Source organism: Bufo bufo, chromosome 1 (assembly GCF_905171765.1).
Source record: "Bufo bufo chromosome 1, aBufBuf1.1, whole genome shotgun sequence".
NCBI lineage: Eukaryota > Metazoa > Chordata > Amphibia > Anura > Bufonidae > Bufo > Bufo bufo.
This window is the reverse complement of record NC_053389.1, coordinates 753,368,834-753,387,683: the sequence shown is the minus strand read 5'-3', so window position 1 is coordinate 753,387,683 and position 18,850 is coordinate 753,368,834. Positions and strand designations below refer to the sequence as shown.

At 43.3% G+C, this 18,850-nt stretch overlaps 18 non-coding genes across 18 annotated transcripts; all 18 read left to right on the top strand.

Annotated features, from left to right (window-relative positions):
* Positions 1-997: 997 nt before the first annotated feature.
* TRNAI-UAU lies at positions 998-1,090 on the top strand. Its single transcript is given in 2 exon segments — positions 998-1,035; positions 1,055-1,090. It is a non-coding gene; the product is annotated as a tRNA-Ile (tRNA).
* A 1,519-nt stretch (positions 1,091-2,609) lies between these two features.
* Positions 2,610-2,702, top strand: TRNAI-UAU. Its single transcript is given in 2 exon segments — positions 2,610-2,647; positions 2,667-2,702. It is a non-coding gene; the product is annotated as a tRNA-Ile (tRNA).
* A 357-nt stretch (positions 2,703-3,059) lies between these two features.
* Positions 3,060-3,132, top strand: TRNAR-CCU. Its single transcript has one exon. It is a non-coding gene; the product is annotated as a tRNA-Arg (tRNA).
* A 1,088-nt stretch (positions 3,133-4,220) lies between these two features.
* Positions 4,221-4,313, top strand: TRNAI-UAU. Its single transcript is given in 2 exon segments — positions 4,221-4,258; positions 4,278-4,313. It is a non-coding gene; the product is annotated as a tRNA-Ile (tRNA).
* A 1,519-nt stretch (positions 4,314-5,832) lies between these two features.
* TRNAI-UAU lies at positions 5,833-5,925 on the top strand. The gene is given in 2 exon segments: positions 5,833-5,870; positions 5,890-5,925. It is a non-coding gene; the product is annotated as a tRNA-Ile (tRNA).
* A 1,342-nt stretch (positions 5,926-7,267) lies between these two features.
* On the top strand, positions 7,268-7,360 carry TRNAI-UAU. The gene is given in 2 exon segments: positions 7,268-7,305; positions 7,325-7,360. It is a non-coding gene; the product is annotated as a tRNA-Ile (tRNA).
* A 357-nt stretch (positions 7,361-7,717) lies between these two features.
* On the top strand, positions 7,718-7,790 carry TRNAR-CCU. The gene has a single exon. It is a non-coding gene; the product is annotated as a tRNA-Arg (tRNA).
* A 1,361-nt stretch (positions 7,791-9,151) lies between these two features.
* On the top strand, positions 9,152-9,225 carry TRNAR-CCU. Its single transcript has one exon. It is a non-coding gene; the product is annotated as a tRNA-Arg (tRNA).
* Positions 9,226-10,137: 912 nt separating this feature from the next.
* TRNAI-UAU lies at positions 10,138-10,230 on the top strand. Its single transcript is given in 2 exon segments — positions 10,138-10,175; positions 10,195-10,230. It is a non-coding gene; the product is annotated as a tRNA-Ile (tRNA).
* Positions 10,231-10,587: 357 nt separating this feature from the next.
* Positions 10,588-10,660, top strand: TRNAR-CCU. The gene has a single exon. It is a non-coding gene; the product is annotated as a tRNA-Arg (tRNA).
* Positions 10,661-12,022: 1,362 nt separating this feature from the next.
* TRNAR-CCU lies at positions 12,023-12,095 on the top strand. Its single transcript has one exon. It is a non-coding gene; the product is annotated as a tRNA-Arg (tRNA).
* A 912-nt stretch (positions 12,096-13,007) lies between these two features.
* Positions 13,008-13,100, top strand: TRNAI-UAU. Its single transcript is given in 2 exon segments — positions 13,008-13,045; positions 13,065-13,100. It is a non-coding gene; the product is annotated as a tRNA-Ile (tRNA).
* Positions 13,101-13,458: 358 nt separating this feature from the next.
* Positions 13,459-13,531, top strand: TRNAR-CCU. Its single transcript has one exon. It is a non-coding gene; the product is annotated as a tRNA-Arg (tRNA).
* A 910-nt stretch (positions 13,532-14,441) lies between these two features.
* TRNAI-UAU lies at positions 14,442-14,535 on the top strand. Its single transcript is given in 2 exon segments — positions 14,442-14,480; positions 14,500-14,535. It is a non-coding gene; the product is annotated as a tRNA-Ile (tRNA).
* Positions 14,536-14,892: 357 nt separating this feature from the next.
* Positions 14,893-14,965, top strand: TRNAR-CCU. The gene has a single exon. It is a non-coding gene; the product is annotated as a tRNA-Arg (tRNA).
* A 908-nt stretch (positions 14,966-15,873) lies between these two features.
* TRNAI-UAU lies at positions 15,874-15,966 on the top strand. The gene is given in 2 exon segments: positions 15,874-15,911; positions 15,931-15,966. It is a non-coding gene; the product is annotated as a tRNA-Ile (tRNA).
* A 357-nt stretch (positions 15,967-16,323) lies between these two features.
* TRNAR-CCU lies at positions 16,324-16,396 on the top strand. The gene has a single exon. It is a non-coding gene; the product is annotated as a tRNA-Arg (tRNA).
* A 1,361-nt stretch (positions 16,397-17,757) lies between these two features.
* On the top strand, positions 17,758-17,830 carry TRNAR-CCU. Its single transcript has one exon. It is a non-coding gene; the product is annotated as a tRNA-Arg (tRNA).
* The last annotated feature ends 1,020 nt before the right edge of the window (positions 17,831-18,850 follow it).

Sequence of the window (18,850 nt, the reverse complement as noted above, 5' to 3'; positions counted from 1 at the left end):
TGCTATTTAAATAGATTGTGTGAAATCTGACCATAGAAATACAGTTTGTGTGTCCCAAAAAGGCTTCATCCCAAGGAACAATCCCTTTTCCAAATACAGAGTTTCCACTCTTCTGGGAAGGCATTCTGCAAGAGTTTGGTGTGTGCCTGTGTGAAGTTGTGCCCATACATCCAGAATAGCATTTGTGAGGTCAGACACTGATATTGAGCGAGAGGGCCTCGTTGCTTGCAATTTCCATTCTAGATTTTATACACCTGCAGCTGCGGCTAAGGGACTTAATAAATCACCTGAATTCAGTGATTGAGGTGTGTCCAATTCTTTTGTCCATATAGCGCATCAATAAGAGGAAAGTAGGTGGCTAGTAGGATGCTATAAATCAGATAATCTTCACTGACCGCTGACATGGTTACTGATTTTGATAATTGATGCAACTTAGACACGGCTAAGTGACTTAATAAATCACCTGAATTCAGTGATTGAGGTGTGTCCAAATGCTTTTGTCCATATAGCGCATCAATAAGAGGAAAGTAGGTGGCTAGTAGGATGCTATAAATCAGATAATCTTCACTGACCGCTGACTTGGTTACTGATTTTGATAATTGATGCAACTTAGACACGCCTCACCTAAGGTCCTTTTACATGGACCCATAGTCAGACCCATTGTCGGGGATGAGCGTTTGTATAAACGTTTGTTCCTCATAATTAGCTGGCGCCGATCACCCAATGAATGAGCAAACACTTGTTTATCGGGTGAGGGTGTCTTTCTCCCGGAACCCAAAATCAACGTTTTTCCACAGCAGCCTTCTGCTGCCCAGGAACCATGATTTTTTATGGAGACAAGCCGTCGCTGTATCGATCACTCGTCACTATACAGAAGAGGTGAATGCTGCATGTAAATGTGGCCCTCATCTCCGCTGACGATCAGACAATTATTGGGAACGTTTCGTTTGTGCCCGATAATTGCCTGATATATTGGTCTCTTTGAAAGGCCCCAAGTGCTCCAGTCGCGCAATCGGTCAGCGCGCGGTACTTATAAAGCAGTATCTGTTGAGCAATGCCGAGGTTGTGAGTTCAAGCCTCACCTGGAGCATTGTTTACTTGACTTATTTGTGTTTTAGAACGGCAGAAGGAAAGCAATGTCTCTCCGGTCCCGTCATGATATATTAACATGTTTGAAGGGGAAATGCAGCAGAATTCTTTATTGTTCAAGGGTTCTGGCAACCCAATGAGATTTCCATCATCAGTATTAAAATATGTCATGGACTAAGTGATCAAAACCAAGACTCCTAGAAACCCCTTGCTCTTGTGTAAGGAAAGCAAGCACATGGTTAAGATTGTTTTCCATCTGGAATGCAAATGGCACCAGAAAACTGAGTAACATAGTCGCAAGATAATGTTTTTGTCATTTAAAAAAATTAGTAAGCTGACTTTCACTTTGCAGTATATGACCCCAGTGGCCTAATGGATAAGGCACTGGCCTCCTAACCCAGGGATTGTGGGTTCAAGTCCCATCTGGGGTGTTTGTTTACCGTGCTGCTTGAACAGATACAAGGCCCGTTTTACCTTTGGAATAGTGCTCAAACAGATTCTTTACTGGATGTTTCTTCTGATTGCTATTTAAATAGATTGTGTGAAATCTGACCATATAAATACAGTTTGTGTGTCCCAAAAAGGCTTCATCCCAAGGAACAATCCCTTTTCCAAATACAGAGTTTCCACTCTTCTGGGAAGGCTTTCTGCAAGAGTTTGGTGTGTGCCTGTGTGAAGTTGTGCCCATACATCCAGAATAGCATTTGTGAGGTCAGACACTGATATTGAGCGAGAGGGCCTCGTTGCTTGCAATTTCCATTCTAGATTTTATACACCTGCAGCTGCGGCTAAGGGACTTAATAAATCACCTGAATTCAGTGATTGAGGTGTGTCCAAATGCTTTTGTCCATATAGCGCATCAATAAGAGGAAAGTAGGTGGCTAGTAGGATGCTATAAATCAGTTAATCTTCACTGACCGCTGACATGGTTACTGATTTTGATAATTGATGCAACTTAGACACGGCTAAGGGACTTAATAAATCACCTGAATTCAGTGATTGAGGTGTGTCCAAATGCTTTTGTCCATATAGCGCATCAATAAGAGGAAAGTAGGTGGCTAGTAGGATGCTATAAATCAGATAATCTTCACTGACCGCTGACTTGGTTACTGATTTTGATAATTGATGCAACTTAGACATGCCTCACCTAAGGTCCTTTTACATGGACCCATAGTCAGACCCATTGTCGGGGATGAGCGTTTGTATAAGCGTTTGTTCCTCATAATTAGCTGGCGCCGATCACCCAATGAATGAGCAAACACTCGTTCATCGGGTGAGGGTGTCTTTCTCCCGGAACCCAAAATCAACGTTTTTCCACAGCAGCCTTCTGCTGCCCAGGAACCATGATTTTTTATGGAGACAAGCCGTCGCTGTATCGATCACTCATCACTATACAGAAGAGGTGAATGCTGCATGTAAATGTGGCCCTCATCTCCGCTGACGATCAGACAATTATTGGGAACGTTTCGTTTGTGCCCGATAATTGCCTGATATATTGGTCTCCTTGAAAGGCCCCAAGTGCTCCAGTGGCGCAATCGGTCAGCGTGCGGTACTTATAAAGCAGTAACTGTTGAGCAATGCCGAGGTTGTGAGTTCAAGCCTCACCTGGAGCATTGTTTACTTGACTTATTTGTGTTTTAGAACGGCAGAAGGAAAGCAATGTCTCTCCGGTCCCGTCATGATATATTAACATGTTTGAAGGGGAAATGCAGCAGAATTCTTTATTGTTCAAGTGTTCTGGCAACCCAATGAGATTTCCATCATCAGTATTAAAATATGTCATGGACTAAGTGATCAAAACCAAGACTCCTAGAAACTCCCTGCTCTTGTGTAAGGAAAGCAAGCACATGGTTAAGATTGTTTTCCATCTGGAATGCAAATGGCACCAGAAAACTGAGTAACATAGTCGCAAGATAATGTTTTTGTCATTTAAAAAAATTAGTAATCTGACTTTCACTTGGCAGTATATGGCCCCAGTGGCCTAATGGATAAGGCACTGGCCTCCTAAGCCAGGGATTGTGGGTTCAAGTCCCATCTGGGGTGTTTGTTTACCGTGCTGCTTGAACAGACTCAAGGCATGTTTTACCTTTGGAATAGTGCTCAAACAGATTCTTTACTGGATGTTTCTTCCGATTGCTATTTAAATAGATTGTGTGAAATCTGACCATAGAAATACAGTTTGTGTGTCCCAAAAAGGCTTCATCCCAAGGAACAATCCCTTTTCCAAATACAGAGTTTCCACTCTTCTGGGAAGGCATTCTGCAAGAGTTTGGTGTGTGCCTGTGTGAAGTTGTGCCCATACATCCAGAATAGCATTTGTGAGGTCAGACACTGATATTGAGCGAGAGGGCCTCGTTGCTTGCAATTTCCATTCTAGATTTTATACACCTGCAGCTGCGGCTAAGGGACTTAATAAATCACCTGAATTCAGTGATTGAGGTGTGTCCAATTCTTTTGTCCATATAGCGCATCAATAAGAGGAAAGTAGGTGGCTAGTAGGATGCTATAAATCAGATAATCTTCACTGACCGCTGACATGGTTACTGATTTTGATAATTGATGCAACTTAGACACGGCTAAGTGACTTAATAAATCACCTGAATTCAGTGATTGAGGTGTGTCCAAATGCTTTTGTCCATATAGCGCATCAATAAGAGGAAAGTAGGTGGCTAGTAGGATGCTATAAATCAGATAATCTTCACTGACCGCTGACTTGGTTACTGATTTTGATAATTGATGCAACTTAGACACGCCTCACCTAAGGTCCTTTTACATGGACCCATAGTCAGACCCATTGTCGGGGATGAGCGTTTGTATAAACGTTTGTTCCTCATAATTAGCTGGCGCCGATCACCCAATGAATGAGCAAACACTTGTTTATCGGGTGAGGGTGTCTTTCTCCCGGAACCCAAAATCAACGTTTTTCCACAGCAGCCTTCTGCTGCCCAGGAACCATGATTTTTTATGGAGACAAGCCGTCGCTGTATCGATCACTCGTCACTATACAGAAGAGGTGAATGCTGCATGTAAATGTGGCCCTCATCTCCGCTGACGATCAGACAATTATTGGGAACGTTTCGTTTGTGCCCGATAATTGCCTGATATATTGGTCTCTTTGAAAGGCCCCAAGTGCTCCAGTCGCGCAATCGGTCAGCGCGCGGTACTTATAAAGCAGTATCTGTTGAGCAATGCCGAGGTTGTGAGTTCAAGCCTCACCTGGAGCATTGTTTACTTGACTTATTTGTGTTTTAGAACGGCAGAAGGAAAGCAATGTCTCTCCGGTCCCGTCATGATATATTAACATGTTTGAAGGGGAAATGCAGCAGAATTCTTTATTGTTCAAGGGTTCTGGCAACCCAATGAGATTTCCATCATCAGTATTAAAATATGTCATGGACTAAGTGATCAAAACCAAGACTCCTAGAAACCCCTTGCTCTTGTGTAAGGAAAGCAAGCACATGGTTAAGATTGTTTTCCATCTGGAATGCAAATGGCACCAGAAAACTGAGTAACATAGTCGCAAGATAATGTTTTTGTCATTTAAAAAAATTAGTAAGCTGACTTTCACTTTGCAGTATATGACCCCAGTGGCCTAATGGATAAGGCACTGGCCTCCTAACCCAGGGATTGTGGGTTCAAGTCCCATCTGGGGTGTTTGTTTACCGTGCTGCTTGAACAGATACAAGGCCCGTTTTACCTTTGGAATAGTGCTCAAACAGATTCTTTACTGGATGTTTCTTCTGATTGCTATTTAAATAGATTGTGTGAAATCTGACCATATAAATACAGTTTGTGTGTCCCAAAAAGGCTTCATCCCAAGGAACAATCCCTTTTCCAAATACAGAGTTTCCACTCTTCTGGGAAGGCTTTCTGCAAGAGTTTGGTGTGTGCCTGTGTGAAGTTGTGCCCATACATCCAGAATAGCATTTGTGAGGTCAGACACTGATATTGAGCGAGAGGGCCTCGTTGCTTGCAATTTCCATTCTAGATTTTATACACCTGCAGCTGCGGCTAAGGGACTTAATAAATCACCTGAATTCAGTGATTGAGGTGTGTCCAAATGCTTTTGTCCATATAGCGCATCAATAAGAGGAAAGTAGGTGGCTAGTAGGATGCTATAAATCAGTTAATCTTCACTGACCGCTGACATGGTTACTGATTTTGATAATTGATGCAACTTAGACACGGCTAAGGGACTTAATAAATCACCTGAATTCAGTGATTGAGGTGTGTCCAAATGCTTTTGTCCATATAGCGCATCAATAAGAGGAAAGTAGGTGGCTAGTAGGATGCTATAAATCAGATAATCTTCACTGACCGCTGACTTGGTTACTGATTTTGATAATTGATGCAACTTAGACACGCCTCACCTAAGGTCCTTTTACATGGACCCATAGTCAGACCCATTGTCGGGGATGAGCGTTTGTATAAGCGTTTGTTCCTCATAATTAGCTGGCGCCGATCACCCAATGAATGAGCAAACACTCGTTCATCGGGTGAGGGTGTCTTTCTCCCGGAACCCAAAATCAACGTTTTTCCACAGCAGCCTTCTGCTGCCCAGGAACCATGATTTTTTATGGAGACAAGCCGTCGCTGTATCGATCACTCATCACTATACAGAAGAGGTGAATGCTGCATGTAAATGTGGCCCTCATCTCCGCTGACGATCAGACAATTATTGGGAACGTTTCGTTTGTGCCCGATAATTGCCTGATATATTGGTCTCCTTGAAAGGCCCCAAGTGCTCCAGTGGCGCAATCGGTCAGCGTGCGGTACTTATAAAGCAGTAACTGTTGAGCAATGCCGAGGTTGTGAGTTCAAGCCTCACCTGGAGCATTGTTTACTTGACTTATTTGTGTTTTAGAACGGCAGAAGGAAAGCAATGTCTCTCCGGTCCCGTCATGATATATTAACATGTTTGAAGGGGAAATGCAGCAGAATTCTTTATTGTTCAAGTGTTCTGGCAACCCAATGAGATTTCCATCATCAGTATTAAAATATGTCATGGACTAAGTGATCAAAACCAAGACTCCTAGAAACTCCCTGCTCTTGTGTAAGGAAAGCAAGCACATGGTTAAGATTGTTTTCCATCTGGAATGCAAATGGCACCAGAAAACTGAGTAACATAGTCGCAAGATAATGTTTTTGTCATTTAAAAAAATTAGTAATCTGACTTTCACTTGGCAGTATATGGCCCCAGTGGCCTAATGGATAAGGCACTGGCCTCCTAAGCCAGGGATTGTGGGTTCAAGTCCCATCTGGGTTGTTTGTTTACCGTGCTGCTTGAACAGACTCAAGGCATGTTTTACCTTTGGAATAGTGCTCAAACAGATTCTTTACTGGATGTTTCTTCCGATTGCTATTTAAATAGATTGTGTGAAATCTGACCATAGAAATACAGTTTGTGTGTCCCAAAAAGGCTTCATCCCAAGGAACAATCCCTTTTCCAAATACAGAGTTTCCACTCTTCTGGGAAGGCATTCTGCAAGAGTTTGGTGTGTGCCTGTGTGAAGTTGTGCCCATACATCCAGAATAGCATTTGTGAGGTCAGACACTGATATTGAGCGAGAGGGCCTCGTTGCTTGCAATTTCCATTCTAGATTTTATACACCTGCAGCTGCGGCTAAGGGACTTAATAAATCACCTGAATTCAGTGATTGAGGTGTGTCCAAATGCTTTTATCCATATAGCGCATCAATAAGAGGAAAGTAGGTGGCTAGTAGGATGCTATAAATCAGATAATCTTCAGTGACCGCTGACTTGGTTACTGATTTTGATAATTGATGCAACTTAGACACACCTCACCTAAGGTCCTTTTACATGGACCCATAGTCAGACCCATTGTCGGGGATGAGCGTTTGTATAAGCGTTTGTTCCTCATAATTAGCTGGCGCCGATCACCCAATGAATGAGCAAACACTCGTTCATCGGGTGAGGGTGTCTTTCTCCCGGAACCCAAAATCAACGTTTTTCCACAGCAGCCTTCTGCTGCCCAGGAACCATGATTTTTTATGGAGACAAGCCGTCGCTGTATCGATCACTCGTCACTATACAGAAGAGGTGAATGCTGCATGTAAATGTGGCCCTCATCTCCGCTGACGATCAGACAATTATTGGGAACGTTTCGTTTGTGCCCGATAATTGCCTGATATATTGGTCTCCTTGAAAGGCCCCAAGTGCTCCAGTGGCGCAATCGGTCAGCGCGCGGTACTTATAAAGCAGTAACTGTTGAGCAATGCCGAGGTTGTGAGTTCAAGCCTCACCTGGAGCATTGTTTACTTGACTTATTTGTGTTTTAGAACGGCAGAAGGAAAGCAATGTCTCTCCGGTCCCGTCATGATATATTAACATGTTTGAAGGGGAAATGCAGCAGAATTCTTTATTGTTCAAGGGTTCTGGCAACCCAATGAGATTTCCATCATCAGTATTAAAATATGTCATGGACTAAGTGATCAAAACCAAGACTCCTAGAAACTCCTTGCTCTTGTGTAAGGAAAGCAAGCACATGGTTAAGATTGTTTTCCATCTGGAATGCAAATGGCACCAGAAAACTGAGTAACATAGTCGCAAGATAATGTTTTTGTCATTTAAAAAAATTAGTAAGCTGACTTTCACTTGGCAGTATATGGCCCCAGTGGCCTAATGGATAAGGCACTGGCCTCCTAAGCCAGGGATTGTGGGTTCAAGTCCCATCTGGGGAGTTTGTTTACCGTGCTGCTTGAACAGACTCAAGGCATTTTTTACCTTTGGAATAGTGCTCAAACAGATTCTTTACTGGATGTTTCTTCCGATTGCTATTTAAATAGATTGTGTGAAATCTGACCATAGAAATACAGTTTGTGTGTCCCAAAAAGGCTTCATCCCAAGGAACAATCCCTTTTCCAAATACAGAGTTTCCACTCTTCTGGGAAGGCTTTCTGCAAGAGTTTGGTGTGTGCCTGTGTGAAGTTGTGCCCATACATCCAGAATAGCATTTGTGAGGTCAGACACTGATATTGAGCGAGAGGGCCTCGTTGCTTGCAATTTCCATTCTAGATTTTATACACCTGCAGCTGCGGCTAAGGGACTTAATAAATCACCTGAATTCAGTGATTGAGGTGTGTCCAAATGCTTTTGTCCATATAGCGCATCAATAAGAGGAAAGTAGGTGGCTAGTAGGATGCTATAAATCAGATAATCTTCACTGACCGCTGACTTGGTTACTGATTTTGATAATTGATGCAACTTAGACACGCCTCACCTAAGGTCCTTTTACATGGACCCATAGTCAGACCCATTGTCGGGGATGAGCGTTTGTATAAGCGTTTGTTCCTCATAATTAGCTGGCGCCGATCACCCAATGAATGAGCAAACACTCGTTCATCGGGTGAGGGTGTCTTTCTCCCGGAACCCAAAATCAACGTTTTTCCACAGCAGCCTTCTGCTGCCCAGGAACCATGATTTTTTATGGAGACAAGCCGTCGCTGTATCGATCACTCGTCACTATACAGAAGAGGTGAATGCTGCATGTAAATGTGGCCCTCATCTCCGCTGACGATCAGACAATTATTGGGAACGTTTCGTTTGTGCCCGATAATTGCCTGATATATTGGTCTCCTTGAAAGGCCCCAAGTGCTCCAGTGGCGCAATCGGTCAGCGCGCGGTAGTTAAAAAGCAGTAACTGTTGAGCAATGCCGAGGTTGTGAGTTCAAGCCTCACCTGGATCATTGTTTACTTGACTTATTTGTGTTTTAGAACGGCAGAAGGAAAGCAATGTCTCTCGGGTCCCGTCATGATATATTAACATGTTTGAAGGGGAAATGCAGCAGAATTCTTTATTGTTCAAGGGTTCTGGCAACCCAATGAGATTTCCATCATCAGTATTAAAATATGTCATGGACTAAGTGATCAAAACCAAGACTCCTAGAAACTCCCTGCTCTTGTGTAAGGAAAGCAAGCACATGGTTAAGATTGTTTTCCATCTGGAATGCAAATGGCACCAGAAAACTGAGTAACATAGTCGCAAGATAATGTTTTTGTCATTTAAAAAAATTAGTAATCTGACTTTCACTTGGCAGTATATGGCCCCAGTGGCCTAATGGATAAGGCACTGGCCTCCTAAGCCAGGGATTGTGGGTTCAAGTCCCATCTGGGTTGTTTGTTTACCGTGCTGCTTGAACAGACTCAAGGCATGTTTTACCTTTGGAATAGTGCTCAAACAGATTCTTTACTGGATGTTTCTTCCGATTGCTATTTAAATAGATTGTGTGAAATCTGACCATAGAAATACAGTTTGTGTGTCCCAAAAAGGCTTCATCCCAAGGAACAATCCCTTTTCCAAATACAGAGTTTCCACTCTTCTGGGAAGGCATTCTGCAAGAGTTTGGTGTGTGCCTGTGTGAAGTTGTGCCCATACATCCAGAATAGCATTTGTGAGGTCAGACACTGATATTGAGCGAGAGGGCCTCGTTGCTTGCAATTTCCATTCTAGATTTTATACACCTGCAGCTGCGGCTAAGGGACTTAATAAATCACCTGAATTCAGTGATTGAGGTGTGTCCAAATGCTTTTATCCATATAGCGCATCAATAAGAGGAAAGTAGGTGGCTAGTAGGATGCTATAAATCAGATAATCTTCAGTGACCGCTGACTTGGTTACTGATTTTGATAATTGATGCAACTTAGACACACCTCACCTAAGGTCCTTTTACATGGACCCATAGTCAGACCCATTGTCGGGGATGAGCGTTTGTATAAGCGTTTGTTCCTCATAATTAGCTGGCGCCGATCACCCAATGAATGAGCAAACACTCGTTCATCGGGTGAGGGTGTCTTTCTCCCGGAACCCAAAATCAACGTTTTTCCACAGCAGCCTTCTGCTGCCCAGGAACCATGATTTTTTATGGAGACAAGCCGTCGCTGTATCGATCACTCGTCACTATACAGAAGAGGTGAATGCTGCATGTAAATGTGGCCCTCATCTCCGCTGACGATCAGACAATTATTGGGAACGTTTCGTTTGTGCCCGATAATTGCCTGATATATTGGTCTCCTTGAAAGGCCCCAAGTGCTTCAGTGGTGCAATCGGTCAGCGTGCGGTACTTATAAAGCAGTAACTGTTGAGCAATGCCGAGGTTGTGAGTTCAAGCCTCACCTGGAGCATTGTTTACTTGACTTATTTGTGTTTTAGAACGGCAGAAGGAAAGCAATGTCTCTCCGGTCCCGTCATGATATATTAACATGTTTGAAGGGGAAATGCAGCAGAATTCTTTATTGTTCAAGGGTTCTGGCAACCCAATGAGATTTCCATCATCAGTATTAAAATATGTCATGGACTAAGTGATCAAAACCAAGACTCCTAGAAACTCCTTGCTCTTGTGTAAGGAAAGCAAGCACATGGTTAAGATTGTTTTCCATCTGGAATGCAAATGGCACCAGAAAACTGAGTAACATAGTCGCAAGATAATGTTTTTGTCATTTAAAAAAATTAGTAAGCTGACTTTCACTTGGCAGTATATGGCCCCAGTGGCCTAATGGATAAGGCACTGGCCTCCTAAGCCAGGGATTGTGGGTTCAAGTCCCATCTGGGGAGTTTGTTTACCGTGCTGCTTGAACAGACTCAAGGCATTTTTTACCTTTGGAATAGTGCTCAAACAGATTCTTTACTGGATGTTTCTTCCGATTGCTATTTAAATAGATTGTGTGAAATCTGACCATAGAAATACAGTTTGTGTGTCCCAAAAAGGCTTCATCCCAAGGAACAATCCCTTTTCCAAATACAGAGTTTCCACTCTTCTGGGAAGGCTTTCTGCAAGAGTTTGGTGTGTGCCTGTGTGAAGTTGTGCCCATACATCCAGAATAGCATTTGTGAGGTCAGACACTGATATTGAGCGAGAGGGCCTCGTTGCTTGCAATTTCCATTCTAGATTTTATACACCTGCAGCTGCGGCTAAGGGACTTAATAAATCACCTGAATTCAGTGATTGAGGTGTGTCCAAATGCTTTTGTCCATATAGCGCATCAATAAGAGGAAAGTAGGTGGCTAGTAGGATGCTATAAATCAGATAATCTTCACTGACCGCTGACTTGGTTACTGATTTTGATAATTGATGCAACTTAGACACGCCTCACCTAAGGTCCTTTTACATGGACCCATAGTCAGACCCATTGTCGGGGATGAGCGTTTGTATAAGCGTTTGTTCCTCATAATTAGCTGGCGCCGATCACCCAATGAATGAGCAAACACTCGTTCATTGGGTGAGGGTGTCTTTCTCCCGGAACCCAAAATCAACGTTTTTCCACAGCAGCCTTCTGCTGCCCAGGAACCATGATTTTTTATGGAGACAAGCCGTCGCTGTATCGATCACTCGTCACTATACAGAAGAGGTGAATGCTGCATGTAAATGTGGCCCTCATCTCCGCTGACGATCAGACAATTATTGGGAACGTTTCGTTTGTGCCCGATAATTGCCTGATATATTGGTCTCCTTGAAAGGCCCCAAGTGCTCCAGTGGCGCAATCGGTCAGCGCGCGGTAGTTAAAAAGCAGTAACTGTTGAGCAATGCCGAGGTTGTGAGTTCAAGCCTCACCTGGATCATTGTTTACTTGACTTATTTGTGTTTTAGAACGGCAGAAGGAAAGCAATGTCTCTCGGGTCCCGTCATGATATATTAACATGTTTGAAGGGGAAATGCAGCAGAATTCTTTATTGTTCAAGGGTTCTGGCAACCCAATGAGATTTCCATCATCAGTATTAAAATATGTCATGGACTAAGTGATCAAAACCAAGACTCCTAGAAACTCCTTGCTCTTGTGTAAGGAAAGCAAGCACATGGTTAAGATTGTTTTCCATCTGGAATGCAAATGGCACCAGAAAACTGAGTAACATAGTCGCAAGATAATGTTTTTGTCATTTAAAAAAATTAGTAAGCTGACTTTCACTTGGCAGTATATGGCCCCAGTGGCCTAATGGATAAGGCACTGGCCTCCTAAGCCAGGGATTGTGGGTTCAAGTCCCATCTGGGGTGTTTGTTTACCGTGCTGCTTGAACAGACTCAAGGCATGTTTTACCTTTGGAATAGTGCTCAAACGGATTCTTTACTGGATGTTTCTTCCGATTGCTATTTAAATAGATTGTGTGAAATCTGACCATAGAAATACAGTTTGTGTGTCCCAAAAAGGATTCATCCCAAGGAACAATCCCTTTTCCAAATACAGAGTTTCCACTCTTCTGGGAAGGCTTTCTACAAGAGTTTGGTGTGTGCCTGTGTGAAGTTGTGCCCATACATCCAGAATAGCATTTGTGAGGTCAGACACTGATATTGAGCGAGAGGGCCTCGTTGCTTGCAATTTCCATTCTAGATTTTATACACCTGCAGCTGCGGCTATGGGACTCAATGAAACACCTGAATTCAGTGATTGAGGTGTGTCCATATGCTTTTGTCCATATAGCGCATCAATAAGAGGAAAGTAGGTGGCTAGTAGGATGCTATAAATCAGATAATCTTCACTGACCGCTGACTTGGTTACTGATTTTGATAATTGATGCAACTTAGACACACCTCACCTAAGGTCCTTTTACATGGACCCATAGTCAGACTCATTGTCGGGGATGAGCGTTTGTATAAGCGTTTGTTCCTCATAATTAGCTGGCGCCGATCACCCAATGAATGAGCAAACACTCGTTCATCGGGTGAGGGTGTCTTTCTCCCGGAACCCAAAATCAACGTTTTTCCACAGCAGCCTTCTGCTGCCCAGGAACCATGATTTTTTATGGAGACAAGCCGTCGCTGTATCGATCACTCGTCACTATACAGAAGAGGTGAATGCTGCATGTAAATGTGGCCCTCATCTCCGCTGACGATCAGGCAATTATTGGGAACGTTTCGTTTGTGCCCGATAATTGCCTGATATATTGGTCTCCTTGAAGGGCCCCAAGTGCTCCAGTGGCGCAATCGGTCAGCGCGCGGTACTTATAAAGCAGTAACTGTTGAGCAATGCCGAGGTTGTAAGTTCAAGCCTCACCTGGAGCATTGTTTACTTGACTTATTTGTGTTTTAGAACGGCAGAAGGAAAGCAATGTCTCTCGGGTCCCGTCATGATATATTAACATGTTTGAAGGGGAAATGCAGCAGAATTCTTTATTGTTCAAGGGTTCTGGCAACCCAATGAGATTTCCATCATCAGTATTAAAATATGTCATGGACTAAGTGATCAAAACCAAGACTCCTAGAAACTCCTTGCTCTTGTGTAAGGAAAGCAAGCACATGGTTAAGATTGTTTTCCATCTGGAATGCAAATGGCACCAGAAAACTGAGTAACATAGTCGCAAGATAATGTTTTTGTCATTTAAAAAAAATTAGTAAGCTGACTTTCACTTGGCAGTATATGGCCCCAGTGGCCTAATGGATAAGGCACTGGCCTCCTAAGCCAGGGATTGTGGGTTCAAGTCCCATCTGGGGTGTTTGTTTACCGTGCTGCTTGAACAGACTCAAGGCATGTTTTACCTTTGGAATAGTGCTCAAACGGATTCTTTACTGGATGTTTCTTCCGATTGCTATTTAAATAGATTGTGTGAAATCTGACCATAGAAATACAGTTTGTGTGTCCCAAAAAGGCTTCATCCCAAGGAACAATCCCTTTTCCAAATACAGAGTTTCCACTCTTCTGGGAAGGCTTTCTACAAGAGTTTGGTGTGTGCCTGTGTGAAGTTGTGCCCATACATCCAGAATAGCATTTGTGAGGTCAGACACTGATATTGAGCGAGAGTACCTCGTTGCTTGCAATTTCCATTCTAGATTTTATACACCTGCAGCTGCGGCTATGGGACTCAATGAAACACCTGAATTCAGTGATTGAGGTGTGTCCATATGCTTTTGTCCATATAGCGCATCAATAAGAGGAAAGTAGGTGGCTAGTAGGATGCTATAAATCAGATAATCTTCACTGACCGCTGACTTGGTTACTGATTTTGATAATTGATGCAACTTAGACACACCTCACCTAAGGTCCTTTTACATGGACCCATAGTCAGACCCATTGTCGGGATGAGCGTTTGTATAAGCGTTTGTTCCTCATAATTAGCGGGCGCCGATCACCCAATGAATGAGCAAACACTAGTTCATCGGGTGAGGGTGTCTTTCTCCCGGAACCCAAAATCAACGTTTTTCCACAGCAGCCTTCTGCTGCCCAGGAACCATGATTTTTTATGGAGACAAGCCGTCGCTGTATCGATCACTCGTCACTATACAGAAGAGGTGAATGCTGCATGTAAATGTGGCCCTCATCTCCGCTGACGATCAGACAATTATTGGGAACGTTTCGTTTGTGCCCGATAATTGCCTGATATATTGGTCTCCTTGAAAGGCCCCAAGTGCTCCAGTGGCGCAATCGGTCAGCGCGCGGTACTTATAAAGCAGTAACTGTTGAGCAATGCCGAGGTTGTGAGTTCAAGCCTCACCTGGACAATTGTTTACTTGACTTATTTGTGTTTTAGAACGGCAGAAGGAAAGCAATGTCTCTCGGGTCCCGTCATGATATATTAACATGTTTGAAGGGGAAATGCAGCAGAATTCTTTATTGTTCAAGGGTTCTGGCAACCCAATGAGATTTCCATCATCAGTATTAAAATATGTCATGGACTAAGTGATCAAAACCAAGACTCCTAGAAACTCCTTGCTCTTGTGTAAGGAAAGCAAGCACATGGTTAAGATTGTTTTCCATCTGGAATGCAAATGGCACCAGAAAACTGAGTAACATAGTCGCAAGATAATGTTTTTGTCATTTAAAAAAATTAGTAAGCTGACTTTCACTTGGCAGTATATGGCCCCAGTGGCCTAATGGATAAGGCACTGGCCTCCTAAGCCAGGGATTGTGGGTTCAAGTCCCATCTGGGGTGTTTGTTTACCGTGCTGCTTGAACAGACTCAAGGCATGTTTTACCTTTGGAATAGTGCTCAAACGGATTCTTTACTGGATGTTTCTTCCGATTGCTATTTAAATTGTGTGAAATCTGACCATAGAAATACAGTTTGTGTGTCCCAAAAAGGATTCATCCCAAGGAACAATCCCTTTTCCAAATACAGAGTTTCCACTCTTCTGGGAAGGCTTTCTACAAGAGTTTGGTGTGTGCCTGTGTGAAGTTGTGCCCATACATCCAGAATAGCATTTGTGAGGTCAGACACTGATATTGAGCGAGAGGGCCTCGTTGCTTGCAATTTCCATTCTAGATTTTATACACCTGCAGCTGCGGCTATGGGACTCAATGAAACACCTGAATTCAGTGATTGAGGTGTGTCCATATGCTTTTGTCCATATAGCGCATCAATAAGAGGAAAGTAGGTGGCTAGTAGGATGCTATAAATCAGATAATCTTCACTGACCGCTGACTTGGTTACTGATTTTGATAATTGATGCAACTTAGACACACCTCACCTAAGGTCCTTTTACATGGACCCATAGTCAGACTCATTGTCGGGGATGAGCGTTTGTATAAGCGTTTGTTCCTCATAATTAGCTGGCGCCGATCACCCAATGAATGAGCAAACACTCGTTCATCGGGTGAGGGTGTCTTTCTCCCGGAACCCAAAATCAACGTTTTTCCACAGCAGCCTTCTGCTGCCCAGGAACCATGATTTTTTATGGAGACAAGCCGTCGCTGTATCGATCACTCGTCACTATACAGAAGAGGTGAATGCTGCATGTAAATGTGGCCCTCATCTCCGCTGACGATCAGACAATTATTGGGAACGTTTCGTTTGTGCCCGATAATTGCCTGATATATTGGTCTCCTTGAAAGGCCCCCAGTGCTCCAGTGGCGCAATCGGTCAGCGCGCGGTACTTATAAAGCAGTAACTGTTGAGCAATGCCGAGGTTGTAAGTTCAAGCCTCACCTGGAGCATTGTTTACTTGACTTATTTGTGTTTTAGAACGGCAGAAGGAAAGCAATGTCTCTCGGGTCCCGTCATGATATATTAACATGTTTGAAGGGGAAATGCAGCAGAATTCTTTATTGTTCAAGGGTTCTGGCAACCCAATGAGATTTCCATCATCAGTATTAAAATATGTCATGGACTAAGTGATCAAAACCAAGACTCCTAGAAACTCCTTGCTCTTGTGTAAGGAAAGCAAGCACATGGTTAAGATTGTTTTCCATCTGGAATGCAAATGGCACCAGAAAACTGAGTAACATAGTCGCAAGATAATGTTTTTGTCATTTAAAAAAATTAGTAAGCTGACTTTCACTTGGCAGTATATGGCCCCAGTGGCCTAATGGATAAGGCACTGGCCTCCTAAGCCAGGGATTGTGGGTTCAAGTCCCATCTGGGGTGTTTGTTTACCGTGCTGCTTGAACAGACTCAAGGCATGTTTTACCTTTGGAATAGTGCTCAAACGGATTCTTTACTGGATGTTTCTTCCGATTGCTATTTAAATAGATTGTGTGAAATCTGACCATAGAAATACAGTTTGTGTGTCCCAAAAAGGCTTCATCCCAAGGAACAATCCCTTTTCCAAATACAGAGTTTCCACTCTTCTGGGAAGGCTTTCTACAAGAGTTTGGTGTGTGCCTGTGTGAAGTTGTGCCCATACATCCAGAATAGCATTTGTGAGGTCAGACACTGATATTGAGCGAGAGTACCTCGTTGCTTGCAATTTCCATTCTAGATTTTATACACCTGCAGCTGCGGCTATGGGACTCAATGAAACACCTGAATTCAGTGATTGAGGTGTGTCCATATGCTTTTGTCCATATAGCGCATCAATAAGAGGAAAGTAGGTGGCTAGTAGGATGCTATAAATCAGATAATCTTCACTGACCGCTGACTTGGTTACTGATTTTGATAATTGATGCAACTTAGACACACCTCACCTAAGGTCCTTTTACATGGACCCATAGTCAGACCCATTGTCGGGATGAGCGTTTGTATAAGCGTTTGTTCCTCATAATTAGCGGGCGCCGATCACCCAATGAATGAGCAAACACTAGTTCATCGGGTGAGGGTGTCTTTCTCCCGGAACCCAAAATCAACGTTTTTCCACAGCAGCCTTCTGCTGCCCAGGAACCATGATTTTTTATGGAGACAAGCCGTCGCTGTATCGATCACTCGTCACTATACAGAAGAGGTGAATGCTGCATGTAAATGTGGCCCTCATCTCCGCTGACGATCAGACAATTATTGGGAACGTTTCGTTTGTGCCCGATAATTGCCTGATATATTGGTCTCCTTGAAAGGCCCCAAGTGCTCCAGTGGCGCAATCGGTCAGCGCGCGGTACTTATAAAGCAGTAACTGTTGAGCAATGTCGAGGTTGTGAGTTCAAGCCTCACCTGGACAATTGTTTACTTGACTTATTTGTGTTTTAGAACGGCAGAAGGAAAGCAATGTCTCTCGGGTCCCGTCATGATATATTAACATGTTTGAAGGGGAAATGCAGCAGAATTCTTTATTGTTCAAGGGTTCTGGCAACCCAATGAGATTTCCATCATCAGTATTAAAATATGTCATGGACTAAGTGATCAAAACCAAGACTCCTAGAAACTCCTTGCTCTTGTGTAAGGAAAGCAAGCACATGGTTAAGATTGTTTTCCATCTGGAATGCAAATGGCACCAGAAAACTGAGTAACATAGTCGCAAGATAATGTTTTTGTCATTTAAAAAAATTAGTAAGCTGACTTTCACTTGGCAGTATATGGCCCCAGTGGCCTAATGGATAAGGCACTGGCCTCCTAAGCCAGGGATTGTGGGTTCAAGTCCCATCTGGGGTGTTTGTTTACCGTGCTGCTTGAACAGACTCAAGGCATGTTTTACCTTTGGAATAGTGCTCAAACGGATTCTTTACTGGATGTTTCTTCCGATTGCTATTTAAATTGTGTGAAATCTGACCATAGAAATACAGTTTGTGTGTCCCAAAAAGGCTTCATCCCAAGGAACAATCCCTTTTCCAAATACAGAGTTTCCACTCTTCTGGGAAGGCTTTCTACAAGAGTTTGGTGTGTGCCTGTGTGAAGTTGTGCCCATACATCCAGAATAGCATTTGTGAGGTCAGACACTGATATTGAGCGAGAGTACCTCGTTGCTTGCAATTTCCATTCTAGATTTTATACACCTGCAGCTGCGGCTATGGGACTCAATGAAACACCTGAATTCAGTGATTGAGGTGTGTCCATATGCTTTTGTCCATATAGCGCATCAATAAGAGGAAAGTAGGTGGCTAGTAGGATGCTATAAATCAGATAATCTTCACTGACCGCTGACTTGGTTACTGATTTTGATAATTGATGCAACTTAGACACACCTCACCTAAGGTCCTTTTACATGGACCCATAGTCAGACCCATTGTCGGGATGAGCGTTTGTATAAGCGTTTGTTCCTCATAATTAGCGGGCGCCGATCACCCAATGAATGAGCAAACACTAGTTCATCGGGTGAGGGTGTCTTTCTCCCGGAACCCAAAATCAACGTTTTTCCACAGCAGCCTTCTGCTGCCCAGGAACCATGATTTTTTATGGAGACAAGCCGTCGCTGTATCGATCACTCGTCACTATACAGAAGAGGTGAATGCTGCATGTAAATGTGGCCCTCATCTCCGCTGACGATCAGACAATTATTGGGAACGTTTCGTTTGTGCCCGATAATTGCCTGATATATTGGTCTCCTTGAAAGGCCCCAAGTGCTCCAGTGGCGCAATCGGTCAGCGCGTGGTACTTATAAAGCAGTAACTGTTGAGCAATGTCGAGGTTGTGAGTTCAAGCCTCACCTGGACAATTGTTTACTTGACTTATTTG